The 14761-nt window shown below is 27.0% G+C and overlaps 1 protein-coding gene and 2 non-coding genes across 4 annotated transcripts in view; 1 reads left to right on the forward strand and 2 right to left on the reverse strand.

The window, feature by feature from the left end:
• LOC113553389 (discoidin domain-containing receptor 2) overlaps window positions 1-14761 on the forward strand; it is a 244377-nt gene that overhangs the window by 137614 nt on the left and 92002 nt on the right. The gene's annotated exons all lie outside the window — the stretch shown is intronic.
• Window positions 1069-1140, reverse strand: Trnap-agg. The gene has a single exon. It is a non-coding gene; the product is annotated as a tRNA-Pro (tRNA).
• Trnap-agg lies at window positions 1314-1385 on the reverse strand. Its single transcript has one exon. It is a non-coding gene; the product is annotated as a tRNA-Pro (tRNA).

Here is a 14761-nt window from a genome sequence, read left to right on the forward strand (position 1 = left end):
TTGTTTACTGTGCTTAACCACTACGTTGTTTCATCTAAATATGGAGCAAAATAAGATATTTTATTATAAATTTAATTTAATTATCAGATGCTATAGAGTATAGATAATCGAATGATAGAATAGCTACTAAAAATACTAAATAGCTTGATTCTATATTAAATTATATTATGAAAAATATTTTATATTATATATATTTGTATTTGTATAATATTAATTCTTATAAATTATTTTTTTAACGTGTGGCCAAATAACATAAAAAAAAAAAAAATGAATAAAAACGATGTTCACCAACCTTAATTTCTTTTACCTATTTTATATTTTTCTTTGATAATTCTCTTCTATACTTATTAGTTATTGGCTCTATGAAATATACTATACTTAAATGTACCTACATTGTACTACACTATAATATACTATATAATTTAGTCGTATTGCTTGTATTGATAATAATATAGTATTGGAATACGGAATACGTAATAATACGTTGACATTTATATTGAAATTTATCAGAATACTTTTGAAAAACAGATCGTACCAACGTATAATGATCCAGAAATAATGATTTGAACGGCACGCAAACACCTTAAACGCATATTTCTTCAAGCCGTTAAAAGTTTTTATTGCTTTCGTAATACCGACGTGCATTATATTTTATAACGTAATATATGTATATAATATATAATACGATACGATACGTAGGTGTATTGATTGAAAGCTTTTTCTACGGACGGAACATTTTACGGAAACATAAAACGTGTTCTATATACATGTATTATATTATATATATATATGTATGTGTGTTTATTATTTTTATCATATTGGCATAGATACTGAAGCTGACCAAAAATAATAATAATAATAGGTGCTTAAAGTAGTTCATGTTGTTTAAATAAAAAGCCTGACGCAATTATGATGTGTTCAAACGAATAAAATAGTATGACAATTGCAATAATAATGAAAAAATATAATACGCGAATCACAGTAAAAATATAATTATTAAATTGCATTAATTTTAAAATAAAACACAAAATGTTGGTTTTGTTCTGGAAAAAAAGCAAAAAATGAGATGGGCTTGTCCGGGATTTGAACCCGGGACCTCTCGCACCCTAAGCGAAAATCATACCCCTAGACCAACAAGCCACGTGATTACTGACACTATATTTTTAACTATAAGAATAACTAAAATAACTATAATTAATAAATTTAAAAATACAATACATTACAAATATGTCGTATAAAATACGTTGACTTGTTCAATGATATCGTTTGTTTATCAATCAAAAAAAAGTAATAAAAAGTGAAAAAAATCACTCGGGCTTGGCCGGGATTTGAACCCGGGACCTCTCGCACCCTAAGCGAGAATCATACCCCTAGACCACCAAGCCGCACGTGAAAATCCATTTGAAAGACGTCTTGTAAAACCATTGAATGAACAACGAGTTATTACTTATCAGTAGGTAGTTTGACAAGAAGCGGAGAACATTATAAAATCAAAAATACCGTCAAACTGACGAAGAAGTTGAATCGTTCATAGTTTTTACGACAAAAATATTATTATAATTTACAATCCATCAGTAATTTTCGTATTCGCTGACGATTTATTTTATTTTCTCTGTCGCACTGACTCACTTTTATTCTATCCAATACCGTCACTATCTGTAATTGTAGATCGTAACTCGTCGCTTCGTCAGTTGTCATCATTTCTTCTTTTTTCTCAGTAATTTAGTATTAAAAAACTGTGTAATAACAAAATAGTTGTTGTAGGTACTGCACCTTTAGAATATTTATAGTATTTCCGGACTTTCCTAAATAAATTATTACAAATGGGTACCTACGACCTATACCTATTACTTAATTTTATTATATTCTATAAATAATTCGGTTTTTATCATAAAAACATGACTATAATATTATGGTTTAAACTATTAAAAGTTATAACAGTATTGTATCAGCATAACGCATAATGATTTCAAATAATGATGTTTGGATGTATTTTTTAATTTTTAGTTATTATAATATTACTATATTAGATTCATCGCTACGGCGGCACGATGGATGTATTTTGATTTTACAATGATGCGTGTTATTTTATGACTGCTTTAACTGTAAGTAGTTAGTAGTTGATAAAATTCTTCAATTTTGCGATGTTTTGAATTTTTGATTAACAAATTTTATCTAGTTTGTACTTTAAAATGATGGAAATTAAAAATTCCTTATTTTTTTTTTTATAATCGGTATAAACAAACAAAATATGAAGGGAAAACGGGAATTTTTATGTGCAAATCCAATATTATTATAATAAATGTTTTGTAGGTACCATGCTTATCAAAATGTAGACGGTCTTCGCTCAGAATTGTACTATATACAATGGGTTATCATTGAATTCAAATTTAACAAAATGCATTATAGCATTGATTATAGTGATTTACTCTATATAACGAATTCCGCCTAATTTATAGCATAGCAGTACCCATTTGTCTACTTTTTTTAGTGTATTTATATAATTTTTTTTTATAAGAATGTGAATTTAGGCATACCAACATATTGAAGTTATTAGCTTTAGTCTAATATTATGTTTAGACGTAAATACGAAATACGTATTATTGTTCATACTTAATTGTATATTTGTATGTTGAAATGGATATTTTAAAGATAATATTATAAAGTATTTTTATTCTTATATTTATTATTACTAATCCGAAATATACCTCAACTCTGAGATAAATCAAGTATATCGAAAACACTTATAAACATCTATGGACTTAATTGAGTCGATAATAATATTATAGTATTATATATGTTTAAGTTTAATAGTAATGTATACGTTTTTTTTATAATTATTAAAGTAGTTTAATATATTAATATACACACACACACACATATATATATATAATTCTATACAACGAATTTATGTATTTTTCATAAATTCATGATCTACGTACTTATAAGTTATAAATAGTTTATATTTACATATAATATATGAGTAAATAGTTCTTTTAGGTGCTACTATCTACATTGATAATAACCGATATAGTCCGTATCCCTATAATCTTAATATTTTGCTAGATTGTACCCATCATATTATTATAACTTAAAACTTTTTTCTCATAACTACTTTTAAAATGTTTCGATAAAAAATAACGATAATATAATATACAATGTAATAATGTATATATTTTTATGTTTTGTACAACGACACATAAAAAAATTAATTTATTATTTTACTTATTTAATGAATATAACAATTTAGTGGGAGATCCTTGACCTTGTTTCGAATTACCTACCTACCTAGTTTTTTAAAATCATATTAAAATTATGTAAGATATAATTTGAAACCCGGAGCTGCATTCAGTTTATTTTTCTATATTTATTTTTAATAAAGATGATGGTTGCACGAAGAAAACACTTTCTCAACCAGCTTCATACTAGTGATCGGAAAAAAAACTTAATTGCCTTGTCAGAGAGTCACCTATATTCGTTTCTAATATCTATGATCTATTTTAAAATTAATAAGTTATTTTCTTTTAAACTCACTTTTTAAAGTTGTGTCTTATGAAAGTTCTGCTATCAAGTTTTCTTTTTTCTACGGTTTATATAAATATGTAACTTTTTAAAAACTACCATATTTATATTATTACATACACATTCTTTTCCATTTCTATGAGATAAGTTATTGATGGTTAAGTTTTCATTTTTAATAACATATATTGCATATTTCTGATAAAAAAATTCAACATTTATCCGCCATTACCCAATTTTTTTTCGCATACCTCAGGTCGAGAATAACTGCTGGTTTAATAGTTAATCATGGTTAGGATGACGTGGTACCAAAAATATAATATAATATATATTAGGTAAGGTGTATAGTTATAGTTTGGTATATGTATCATTAATATCATTATTATATATGTAGGACTAGGGAGGACTTATATCTACCTACAGAAAACGTTGATTTAACATATTATAATATATTCCAAACATTAAACAGTTTTGTAAAACATACAGCTGACGAAAGCATAAAGCACTATGCTGCTACATTACAATATATATTATGATTTTAAATAAAACTCTCGTCGTTGAAAAAAAATCACGTTTCCTCTATTTGAGAAACACGCAGTCAAAGATAAAACGGGTTTTGCTTAGTGCGCAAAATGCAAATATAAACATCACCGCAGAAATAAGGAATACATTGAATATTATAATTAGATCAATGTCTGAATGTCAGTATAACTGGTAAGATGTACCTACCTAATTGGTTTCTTTTGCCAATACATAGTTTTATACTTTTATTATGACATCTCAAGTTTCATTCATATTTTTTATTTTCTAACAATTATTACTTGTATGCCCGTATAAAAAGTATTTTTTATATTTACCTATCTAAATTTCGGTTGAGGGACAATGTGCCATGTATGTGTTTACTGATTTCACAATTATACTATTTACACTTGAGCAGTTATATTTAAAATATAAAGTATACGAAGTTGAAAGTAAATAAACATTTTCCTTTTTCAATATTTATTTTTCCGATCGACTTACCATGGCACAACTGATTTTTGATTTAAATTAAGTACCTACCTATTTTTCCTGTCAAACTTTTTTTAGTATGCACGTATTTTTTATGAATTCGTGATATACGTACTTATAAGTTATAAATAGTTTTTATGGGACAGTACAATTGTTATTATTATTTATTTCTATGTTTATTAAAAGAAGTCGTAAACTTATATCCACTGTTTACAAAAATTGTTATTATATTCTCTGACGGAAACTATAATTGAATAATACTCCCACATAATATATTTAATAATTGTTGATACAGGCTGATAACTTAAGAAATTATTTAATTTGTGTTTACTTACTATACTACAGTATAATTATGTATTGATGATTTAAATATGTACATACTATAAGAATAATGAATGAGTTAATACTTCATTATACTCTAGTAGAAATAAATAGTTTAATATTTTGAATTTGTATATATATATTTTTATTTTTTATAAATGTAAAAATGCATATAGATATAGGTAAATAATAATTTTGTTTCTTGTAGAGTGCTTTTATTTTATTTCTAATAGATGTATTTAATTTCCAAATTTGATTGTATCTACTTTCCGTGGAAGTAGGTAATCCTAAAAACTATATTTTTAGTTTTTAACTGATTGTCCTATCTAATGATGTAACCTATCTATAATTTTGTTTTAAACTATCTATTATCATATTATAGTATAGGTTGTTGATATTTTAAAAGTTTACTATTGAATCAATATAACATGTTCATTCATAATTCATAATACACTTGCATAATATGATTTCAGAGCTTTTGTATATTATTATTCATTTTGCATTATACTTATTTAAATATGGTGAATCGTGAATAGTTTTTCTATGATATGGTTATTAATTAACGATGTATAAAACATATTCTATAATATTTTATTCATATAGTGTAATAAATTACAAGTATATTATTATTATTATATACTTCACATCTATAAAATTATAAACTTTTTATTAATTCTATTATTACACCAAACTGTTTTCCTTGTATTTTAAACACTCAGTGGAAGAATATCAAGTATTTTTATTTTTGTATACCACCAGTCAACGCTTATTATCCGGGTGTATTAGTATATATTTATATGTATGTATAACTGGTATTCTTTGAATGGAAAAAAATAAATCCTTAGTATTTAATTATTTTATTCTTTGGTAGGTGTTTCAGTACGAGAAACTTGCACCAGTATCTATAGTGATTCATTAAAGTTAAAAATACAATGCACAAGACGCTCAAAAATTATAATTAAACTGATATAATATAATAATATATTTTAGAGAATCGTTCGTATTGATATTTTTGTTTCTCCAATTTATTTCACGTTGTATTTAATCCCACGAAAAACCCACACAAAATCTACACGCGCCATTAATATGTAGGTAATACTCCTGGAACAGTGTCTGTTGCCGCCGCTCATATAATACGACGCAACAACGCAACACAGCGAAAAAAAAATAGATAAATAGATGGGTACTTGGTACTTCCTCCGCCGATGTTTCCGGTCCGAACACAATTTATATGTCCACTCCTTGTTTATTGGCTCGTCGATGATGCTGTATAGTTGGTTGGGTGTGTCGACAAACACGATTTGTATTGTGTATAGACCCGTGGAAAGTAAACAACAGGTTTTCCTTGAAGATGCGTATATATAAGCAAAACGGGGATAACGGTGTTCATATAATAAATAGGTATAAACGTTCGTATCTAAACATTTTAGCTAATCGTAAACGTGCGTGATGTTTTACCGTTTATACCGTCGTATAGATTATGGGAGACGGGAGTACCTATCAAAACTAACCTACAAGACATTGTATACATTACATATATTATAATATTATATTGTATAATTATATACAAGGCATACGGATAAGATTATAATATATGCACGTTAGTACACTAAAATTATAAATCTACCACGAGTTGGATATCTCTAGTATTATATATTATAATATTGTACAAATAAACATGTATACCTCAATTTAATGCATAATATAATATATTAAATTGTTTAACTTTTAGTAGTCTAGTTCCGGTTGAATAACTATACAACAAAACTAACAGATTTAAATTTTTTTTTTCATTTAAATTTAATTTTTGAACCATGTTATTATTAGGTATCTATATTATCGATAATATCATATTATAGTGCTGTGATTTTTAGATAATCCGTGCTTAAATACATGTTTCACTGTGATGACGTAGATAAATCAGTTATCGTTGATGAAGATTACTAAATCGATAATAATGATAGAAATATGTCTATGCAGTGCTTAAGTTGAGAAAAGTTTTCAATATTTGCATTATTATTTTTTTCAATCGAATTTTATTATATATTATAAATACATAACGGTTTATTCAGCATACTCTTTAAAAATTTTTGAATTTTGTTATGTATAAAATATTAATAAATTATTTTATCGATTTGTGTATACACACACACACACACGCACATATATATATATATATATATATATATATATAGTATACAACAAGAGTAAGTATATTAATTTAAATATAAATTATATATTTTTTTTCATAAAGTAATGACACAAATTTATTATACAGAGATACAAATGCTGTACCAAAATATTATGACATTTTATTTCCATGAATGTAGGTACTTATTCAGTAGCCCAGCAGTGAATTATAATTTTTTTAAAAATGAAACATATTAATATATTATCACGGATGAAATAACAAACAATTCTCAAAACGTAATCTAATGTCATTTTTAAAAATTAATTTTATTCACAGCATAATTTTATACTCGGGATATGGAGACTTTTAGTTTATGTAATTTTTTATGCACCATTGCTTACTAAAGTGGATGTACGAAACCAAAACAATTATGAACACGTCTTGACATAGAGCGAAATGTGAAAACCGGAATCATGAGTATATGAACAAGGGACGACTGGAATATCGTTTGAAATCGATGTTTATATTTAGAAACGATCACATATTGCATACTGTTTCACATAGGTATTATTTATTGTTTATTTTGCTAAATGGCGACGATCACTCAAAGCAAATTTGAAGCATTTTTGAAAATTGTTGGTAGACGTTACCTACATATTATAGTAATGTACAATGATTGATCCAAGTCTCAGATGGCCTGGGTGTAGTATTATTAATACTGGATGAGTGCCTTTTAAAAAATAATTGCAATTTATGAGTAAATATACGATGCATTAATACAATTTATTTTTAGTATTCAATAAAAGTGAAGATCAATCATTTAAAAAAGGCAAAAATATTTCTGCACTAAATATAAGATTCGCACGTATGGATATAGTTGAATCCACAATAGTCCATGATAAACAGGTGCTAATTTTGACAAACTTTTAACTGCAATTTGTGTCCAATTTATGATTAACTGAGTATTCTCAATAACTCAATAGCACACTGCAATCACGCAAAAGAAGTGTTATCCGAGAATAATACCCAGATAATTTCATAAAGCTCACTCCGCTCGTAATTATTTAACATGTTTTATCGTGTCAATAGCACTGCACTTTTTCATCTCTAAACTCACGTCGAACCGATATAATATATATTTGGGGAAAAAATACTACTAAAACCATTTGCGAGAATTAACACAATTTGCGCGGATGTGTACATCGCATACATACTATTATAAGCGTACCGCGGAGGTCTGTGCTGATATATACATCGTTGTCGGGACAAATAAAATTTCTCTTGACCTTGTGCCAAACTTCCAAGAGTTATAAGTTTCACATAAAAGTTTACACTTGAGCGTGTGCGTGTGTACTGGTTAGTGGTACGTTATTTAAAGGACGTCAACCTAGATGAAACGACTGGGGGGGGGGGGGGTGTAAACCATTCTTAGAACGCCGTCAGTAGAAAGCCATATAATATAAAGTACACACACAAAAGATAGATGGTCTGTAAAACAGGGGTCGGTGACGATCCGAACTTCTTCGTCCATCACCAAACATACCAAACAACGGCATGCGTGTGTGCGTTTATGTGCGAGTGTATTCCTGTTATTTGACGAAGATCCCCACGATCTCCTCCTTGTCACTAACTTCCCCCCAAGGCTGAATTTGTGCGTACAAGTTTTTTTTTTTGTTCCTGTTCAACAAACTTTAGTCTTTGACTATACAATATACGCCGAATATATAACGTATATTATATATATTATTAATATGCACGGTTGTCATGGTGCATGGAGACCGGTCAGAATAAACGAATATTTGTCAAAGTGTAAATGGAATTAAATTAATCGATTACCGCTACCGAACCAACTGCGGCTCTATTTCATTTTTATGCTCATTATTAATTTTTTTTTTTTTTATGAAAAGGTCAGTCATTAAACGCGTTATTTTCTAACTCTGGTAGGAAATTCCAATCCAAAATTACAATATTACTTCCAACGACTATCGTATCGTATTATTTAAATTTTATGAACTTTTTCGTATATTTCAGACAAAATATTATATTTTTTTACGATATTCATAAAAAAATAGTAATATTATAAATATTTGCAAACAAGCTAATTTTTCGACTGGTTCTGCATACTTTTTTTAAACGAGTTAAACGTAAGAAAAAATTGCTGACAACTATTATAGGTACTATTAAAATAATTTAATACTACGAAATCAATTATTATTATGGTAAGAGTTAACTGCAAAACGAAAGCCGCTCACAAGATCGTCCGTGCGTATAAATATATTTATTTTTAATAAAGTATACTTAAAGTTTTGTTACACGTCTCATGATAATATGATTAACTAGGTTAGTTTTATTTTGTTTTAAAAAATAAACATTCTTAATATCACTAAAATGTTTATAAACAATGTTTAATTAAAAATTTATTGAAGAAGAATTTTCCAAAAGTATCAACATTTTTATGTATTGTTTCTATAAAGTTTCAAGTTACCGTGTCTATCAAATGGCAAATAGTTTTATATTTTTCGATTTTTCCAGTATTTTAGCTAAGTATGTAAATAAGTTTACAATTTATTACGAAAGAAATGTAGAAAGTAGGTAACCAAATCTACTATATATTAGATATCTGAGTACCTAGCAACTGTGTAAGACACTGTAATAATATTGTATGTATAACATTTGAATTCAATGATAAATCATTGCGTGCGAAAAATGATTCTGAGTGAAGACGGCCATGATATTTCTATTAAAGTGATTTATTTTATTATTATAGTATTACGATAGATTGATTGATGTTTTGTGGAAAGCATCGCACCTATTATAATAATGTACTATTATTATACTATAATAGTATATATTTAAAAAATGTATTATTGTTATTAGTTTTTGAGCCAATGCCGTCTTATGATGTAGAACTGTGTGAACTGGTTCGTGATAAAAATAGGCAATAGCTCAAAATAATCAAAAATGTTTGTAAATATTATTGTTAAATAATACATATTTTACGATATAATTATATAATTAAAGTATTAAATTTACTCCACAAATAGTATTTTTGAATTACAACTAAATATCTTGTGTAAATTTAATTTTTAAATGTTTTTAAGAAAAATTTGTTCATAATATTTATATTTTTTGATTTTAGAATAAACTACATATTATGACATATTCTATATGCAAATAAAGTTTCAATAATGTACGTGAATCGTTTAATTATAATTTTACTAGGTAATAAATTACATAACCATACAACTGGATCGCATATTTATTTATTTACCTATTTTTAACTGTTCTACGAATTTATTTGAAAGAGAGTCTGTCCACTCATATAGAATAATTGAAATTTTACAAATAATCGGTAAACCTACGTAAATAATTATACACAATGTAAATTGCATATTCTACACGAAATCTAGCATAATAAAAAGTTATGTTCTAATCTCCCTGTCGGTTTTATTTTCAAACTGGGACGTTTACGATTGACATTATGACGCGTAGCTTCCGACTTTAATATATACTTATTTCATTATAATCACCATGTTAAATAAAAAATAATTTTAGAAATAATGTTTTTTCTTTTATTAATACATTTTAGAGCAATGGTAAAGTTGGACCAGTGTTTCTCTTTTAAAACACTCGCTATCAAAACGAATCAAACTCATAACTCTTTAAGCAAACCAAAGCGAGGTATAACATTAAATCATCAAAGGATTTGTGCACTTTGGAGGAAAAAGTCTCGACAAATGTTTAATTTAAATTTAAATTTATTTAATTATAATATATTTTATTTATGAACAAACACTCGGTGAGATTTCGTAGCATTGTTGCTACTAGACTTTTGAAAAACATATTTTGTTTCTGCAGAGTTATACAAAACTCTGATTGTAAAATCAATATTACTGTAGCTAAAATAATAAATGTTTATTTATATAAATTTAGTTAAATATTATCAAAGGTTTAGTGTTTATCTTCTCATAATTTTGTCAATAAACCTGAAGTGTGTCGTTTGATTTTTAACTTTTAGTTAGACGATTTTTTTTATTGATATCTCTATATATATTATAAACGTAAACACTTCAAAATATTAATAATAAAAATAAACGTAACATTTTATAATATTACTAATGCAAAATTAACGACGAGGAAGATATTTCTGAATACCAAGCTAACATATTTTACTAAGCAAATATTTGAACAATTGATTTTAATAATAAAACATAATGAATTTTGAAAATGATAAGTTGCAGTAAAATGTTATTTGGTAACTTTTTTTTTAATAGATAGATATATGATTAAAATATAAATTATTATTAAATAAATATTTTGATATATTTATCTACACCCTATGAATTATTTATATCCGATTAAATGAATGAAACTAGGTAGTAGGTAGTACATAAGGAGAAAAATCAGAAGTAACCAATCTCATAAATTGTAAAAATATTTGTCTACAATAATTTAATATGTAATACAAAATATATTGAAAAAATAGAATCAGTGTACCTAATACGTACTTTAACTATGTTATTTGTAGAATTTAACAAATATAAAAATTATTTTAGATAAACGTTCAACATTAAATTTAAATTAAATTTTATTAAATTATAAATGATTAATTATATAAATATAAATGGATTAAAAAAAAAGATATAATTCAAAATTGTACACAATAAAAATCAGTAAATCTAATTTTAAGTAAAGCTACTTCTTTTCGTTTATAGTTCTAAAGAATGTTTTTCTATATACGAGTGTATACGACAAGTATAACCGATTCTAAGCCTAATCCTAGTTATTTATTTATTATTTTTTTTAAAAAGAATTGAAATCCGATTACTTTAACTACTTACTCTTAATGTTATCAACCGTTTAGATCGAAATAGAATTTTTGTCAGTAAATATTAAAAGGTCTACCTAAAGTAGACCTAACCCGGGGAATCAATGTGTATACATACATATATATATATATATGTATTATATTTATGCATCCGCACGCGAGGGACTAGGATTTTTCGGACATTTATCGGCGGGATGCCGCTCCGGGACGATTGATTCAAATAAGCGACCACCATACCGTACAAAAAGGTGTGGGTGTTTGGGGATTCCTATATTAAGCCCCATATGTTTAATAATAATAATAATAAAATAAAATAATTTATTATACAACGGTGTGTTGTGATGTTGACCACACGTTAACGAATAAATCAACCGTGCGGTGGTGTGAAAAAAAGTGTGTTTTTGCACATTACCGAGACCACTATGAGTTTACTTACGAGGAAAAAACTACACAGATAATTTTTTAGGGGAAAAATAAATTATACATCCTTTTTTTTTGTAATGCGCATTTATATACGTCGTATATTATTACGACGCAGACGTGGGTGCGCTTAACGCGCGACCGTATTACACGTATACAATAATGTATATTTTGCAGTTTTTTCCCGTTATTATTACTACTATTATAATATTACTGTTATCATTCGTTACATGTATTATGCCGATTGCTTCGTGTAACAGAATAATGCGATTTTAAAACAAAAATATCTTTCAACTGTATGAAAAATGGTTTGATTTTATTCATTAATACAAAATATTTATTTCTATGTTTTTTTTAATTTTTTTATATTATATTTTTTTAATCGTTTCCGATAGGGGTCGAGACATCGATTCAGCAGCGGCGGCGTTATGTGCCGCGAGCGTGACGGGCGTAATAAATTCGAAAACAATAATTCGCGAAACGATTCTGATACGGCGGTGTACGCTGTACAGTAATCAGCAATAGGCGAGTGGTGGTCGGGGAAGCAGTGTTGAATTTACGGAAAACCTAGGGGTTTGTGGCGGGAGGGGGGGTGAAAAAAAATAAAAAGCTCAAAATTGATTTATCGTTGGAGGTATACATATACACACATTATTATTATTATTATATTATACCGATAGAACAAACAGCCGGAACGCCGTTATACAGCAACGAACGGTTTTAACAAAGTACAATAAACAGCGACAAACCACTCATATCATCTGTCGGATCGCCGGCGTAGTACGTACCTTTGGATGTGTATAAATATTAAAATAATAAAATCGCACGCCCTCCCTCGCCCAAACACGACTGCAGTATCCCCTTTGCACTATTATACCTTTTTGTTTTTCTAACGGATCGTATTATGGTGTATATATAGGATATTCGTGCGTGCGTGCGTAAGTGTGTTGTGCTGTGTATGTGTGCCGCGTACTTTGTTTTCGATTTAATTTACGAGCGCTGTAATATACACACAAACATAAAATATACCAAGTATACTACAATCGCCGGCCATATTTGCTTATTTGCCCCGTCATAATAGTATACGGTCCACAGTTCTTTAATAATAATTATAATTTAATATTATTTGTATAGTTGAAGTTAACGGCGATGCAAATTATATAAGACAGTTGTCAAGTATAATGGAATATAAACATTTCAAAGCCACGTATATCACTATGTTGTTATAATGTTTTAAGACTTAATTTACCATCTGAGAATTTGACGATTAATACATAATTTTTTTTTATATTCTGAGTGCAGCGAATTTTTCGTTGGATTTATGTGTAATTTATTTTTAATCATTTTACCCGTATTTTAGCAAAACATTTATCGAGACAGAAAAAAATAGCTCAAAAAGTTCTGCTCGGAAAATTCTTTTAAATTGATAATCAAAACTCTGCGGCGACTAAAAAATAATATATTGTATCGATTAATATTCACAGATGTCGACTTGTGCAAAATTCAAATCAAAATGTATGATATTAAGAATATGATAAATATATACGTGAAACATATTTATCTGTGTTAATTTAAATTTAAAACTTTAAATTTTTTTTTAGATATGTACATAGATATTTAATCTGTCTGTTTTTCTCACATAGAATACGAGTATAAGTCCAGAAACGTCCACTGTTTTGTAATTTCATACAAGAATACAACCCTCTAAATATTGCGTACATACATGACCAAAATGTGTATGAGTAAGGTTATTTTACCTTACCTGTAAATAATATTACTTATAATATTGTACTTTGTGAAAATAATATAGCACGCGTGATGTGCCTATACTATATATTCCGTATAATAGTTTAAGTATAGTTAAGTATTCTTTGATTAATCAACTAAAAACTTATTAATACTTTAAATTGGGCTTATACAATGTTTTGAAATACATCGTTATAATAGTATAATATATTGATATTTAATAACGAGTAAAATAAGCGATTTATTATAAACCTAATCAAAACTGTAACTTTGTTCAAGCATTGTATAACTACTATCACGTTAATTGATAATATATCCTATATATAATAGGTACTAGTATACGAGTATGTCATAGTAAATTGGACGAAATACTTAAGTACTTTACTGGAAATATATATAAATATTATAATATAAGTAGGGTTCTAAGTTTCACTTTTTTTGAAATATTTCAGTAAAATATTGAAAAATATTTTCTTCTTTTAAACGTGTTTGGTTATAGATGATTAGAAATAATATATTGATTACACACAGGAAATATTGATAGTAAATATGCAAAAATATGTACTTAACATTGTTTATATTTTTTTTTTTTTTAGTGTCTAAGAAAATATTTCTAGCTTACTATGCAATTATAAATGTAATAGCCCCTCAAAAAAAACATGCAAGTACAACAATTTCCGAGCCTTAGTCCTTATCACTTATTAATTGAATCCTTATTGGCTATTATTATTATTACACATATTTTCTTTGTTTCATATAATAAACCAACTTATAAAAATGTTCACTTG

The sequence above is a fragment of the Rhopalosiphum maidis genome, chromosome 2, assembly GCF_003676215.2.
Source record: "Rhopalosiphum maidis isolate BTI-1 chromosome 2, ASM367621v3, whole genome shotgun sequence".
In the NCBI taxonomy this organism is placed as follows: Eukaryota; Metazoa; Arthropoda; class Insecta; order Hemiptera; family Aphididae; genus Rhopalosiphum; species Rhopalosiphum maidis.